This window comes from Meriones unguiculatus, assembly GCF_030254825.1.
Source record: "Meriones unguiculatus strain TT.TT164.6M chromosome 13 unlocalized genomic scaffold, Bangor_MerUng_6.1 Chr13_unordered_Scaffold_72, whole genome shotgun sequence".
Taxonomy (NCBI): domain Eukaryota; kingdom Metazoa; phylum Chordata; class Mammalia; order Rodentia; family Muridae; genus Meriones; species Meriones unguiculatus.
Window position 1 is genome coordinate 307,575 of NW_026843676.1, and position 3,030 is coordinate 310,604.

A 3,030-nucleotide genomic window follows, 5' to 3' on the forward strand; every position below is an offset into this window, starting at 1 on the left:
AAGGTTGTTGTGCCTGCAGCAAGGGTTAGTCAAAGAGCTAGTGACTGAGTTCATATCAGAGACAGTTACTGTTCCTATTACTAGGGAATTTCACTTGGACACTGAGGTGTCATGGGCTATATCTGAGCAGGGGTTCTAGGTTATATTTGTGAATTATTATTGGTTGGAGTATTAGTCTTAGAAAAGACCCCTGTGCCTAAATATATTGACTCAGTTGTTCTCCTTGTGGAGCTCCTGTCCTCCCCTTGCTATCTTCCCCTTCATTCATAAAATTCCCTCCACTCTGCAGAGAATTGTTAAAGAGTATTTATTGTCTCCTCAATAGAAGTGATGATCGTGTAGATCTCCATCATTACCTCTGTGTAGAGATGCCTTTGGGAAGGATCCAGCAATGCCCACTTTTCCTGGTTGAGTTTTTCCAGATGCACATTATCATAGACTATTGCATTCTAAACTATCCTGTACATGTGTACAGTAGAAAGCATGATAGTGACAACACTATAAATTTATATTTGTTCATGTGTTCATTCATCCATTCATGATTAATAACGAATGAATTATGAACTCCTATCACCTTCAGAAAGTCTGCTCAAAAGAGAGGACTGTTAAAAATTAAACTAGTAGACTTAATTAGATTTACAAGCTCAATGAAAATATAGCCAAATAAATCACATTACAAAAATCCCTATGATTACTAGCCCTGTGGAAATTGTTGTGTTTATTTTGGTTCCCTTTATGAATGCAGTGTGATTACAACTATAGGATAATTTATGAATGCAGTCCCTGTGTTAAAGCTGGCTCCTTCTAGTTTTTTTTTTAAATATGAAAAATCACTTATAGAAAAGCGATGCTGTCAGTGAGCCATGTAATGAAGTTTCTTACCATCAAAGGTATTTTGTAAGGTACAGAAACCCACAATCCAGGGGGAAACTATGAATGTAAAGAAAGTGATAAGAGGTTAAGATGTAACTTCAGTTTATTATTAAACCAAATTGCAAACATAGTTTATACCGACATAAAGATTCATCAGTGGCTGGAGAGATGGCTCAGAGGTTAAGAGCACTGGCTGTTATTCCAAAGGTCCTGAATTCATTTTCCAGCCAACCACATGGTGGTTTGTAACCCTCTATACTAAGATCTGGTGTCCTCATCTAGCATGCAGTCAGAACACAGTATAAATATTAAGTAAATAAATCTTTAAAAAAAGATTCATGAGGGTAACGAATATGGTAAAGCTTACACATATCTGAATTATCTTTGCAGAAAGAAAATAATACATATTTATGACAAACCCTATGAATGTAAACAGTGTGGGAAAGCCTTTTCCCAACCTAGTAGTCTCCAACTGCATAAAAGAACACATACTGGAGAGAAACCCTACAAATGTAATCAGTGTGGAAAAGCCTTTTCACGAAACGGACATCTCCAAGTACATAAAAGAACACATACTGGAGAGAAACCTTACAAATGTAATCAGTGTGGGAAAGCCTTTTCACACCCCAGTACTCTCCATGAGCATAAAAGAACACATACTGGAGAGAAACCCTACGAATGTAATCAGTGTGGTAAAGCATTTACATATTGTAGAAGTCTCCAAAGACATAAAAGAACACATACTGGAGAGAAATCCTACGAATGTAATCAGTGTGGTAAAGCCTTTTCAGAAATCAGTAATCTCAAACTACATAAAAGAACACATACTGGAGAGAAACCCTACGAATGTAGTCAGTGTGGTAAAGCCTTTTCACAACACGGACATCTCCAAGTACATAAAAGAACACATACTGGAGAGAAACCCTACAAATGTAATCAATGTGGTAAAGCATTTGCATATTGTAGAAGTCTCCAAAGACATAAAAGAACACATACTGGAGAGAAATCCTACGAAGGTAATCTGTGTGGTAAAGCCTTTTCAGAAATCAGTAATCTCAAACTACATAAAAGAACACATACTGGAGAGAAACCCTACGAATGTAGTCAGTGTGGTAAAGCCTTTTCACGACACGGACATCTCGAAGTTCATAAAAGAACACATACTGGAGAGAAACCCTACAAATGTAATCAATGTGGTAAAGCCTTTGTATATTGTAGAAGTCTCCAAAGACATAAAAGAACACATACTGGAGAGAAACCCTACGAATGTAATCAGTGTTGGAAAGCCTTTTCAGATAACCGTACTCTCAAACTACATAAAAGAACACATAGTGGAGAGAAACCCTACGAATGTAATCAGTGTGGTAAAGCCTTTTCAAAAAAAGGAAATCTCCAAGTGCATAAAATAATACATACTAGAGTGAAACCCTACTAAAGTAATCAGTGTGGGAAAGACTTTTCACAACACGGACAACTCCAAAGGCATAAAAGAATACATCCTTGAGAGAAACCCCATGAATGTAATCTATGTGGTAAAGCCTTGGCACATTGGTGCATCCTTTACAGACATGAAAGAATTCATACTGGAGCCAAACCCTACAAATGTAATCAGTGTGAGAAAGCCTTTTCACAACATGGAAATCTCAAAAAGCATAAAATAACACCTACTGAGGAGAAAACGTATGAATGTAATCAATGAGGGAAAGCCTTTCCATTTTGCTGCTACCTCCAGAGGCATGAAGAATTCATACTGGAGAGAAACGTTTTCAATGTAATCAAGGTGGTAAAGCCTTTTCACAATTCAGTAGTCTTCAAGTAAATAAAAGAACACATACTGGAGAGAACCTCTAAGAATGTAATCAGTATGGTAAAGCCTCTGCACATTGATATGATATCTGAAGGCATGAAAGATTTCATACTAGAAATAAACCATATGACTATAACTAGTAAAGCCTTTGCATGTCACAAATTTTCAAAGCCATAAAAAAAATCATACTCAAGAGAAATCCTTATGAATATATTTACTGTGATGAAGCCTTTGTAAATTTCTATAGGCTTCACTTTCATGAATGAAACATACTGAAGAGAAACTGTAAGAATGTGTCCATTTTGTTAACTCAAAGCTTTGTGTTTTGAACTATCCTGGAGATGTAATAA